Source organism: Priapulus caudatus, unplaced genomic scaffold (assembly GCF_000485595.1).
Source record: "Priapulus caudatus unplaced genomic scaffold, Priapulus_caudatus-5.0.1 Scaffold510, whole genome shotgun sequence".
Taxonomy (NCBI): domain Eukaryota; kingdom Metazoa; phylum Priapulida; class Priapulimorpha; order Priapulimorphida; family Priapulidae; genus Priapulus; species Priapulus caudatus.
In genome coordinates this window covers 19,296-19,743 of record NW_014577571.1, presented here as the reverse complement: position 1 = coordinate 19,743, position 448 = coordinate 19,296, and positions in this window count along the sequence as shown.

The window sequence follows — 448 nt, the reverse complement described above, 5'->3', positions numbered from 1 at the left end:
GAGAGAGAGAGAGATAGAGCGCTAAACAATCTACGTCTATGATGCGGGCCGCGCATCACTATGTAAATAGGATGAATGAGTGTGTGTGTGGTGGGGGAGGGGCGGTAATACATTATCGATCAGTCGGGGTGAAATGGTGAGGGGTAGAGGGGTCGGGGTGAGGGGGGATGCTAATTATGTAGCGTGTGCGGGATAAACATGCGATACGTTTCCCAGTGTGGTGGTGGTAGTGGTGGTGGTGGTGGTAGGTTCATTTTATGAATTAATTAATCGATTGGATGAATTGGTTTTTCGTTTTCAAATTTTTGTCGTTAGGAAGGATTAGGGAAGGGCAGTAGCAGGGATACTTCTTCTTCTTCACCTTCATTTTTCGTCTCTTCTTCTTCATCTTTATCTTCATTCTCCTCTTCTTTTTCTTTTTCTTCGTCTTCATCTTTTTTTATCTCTT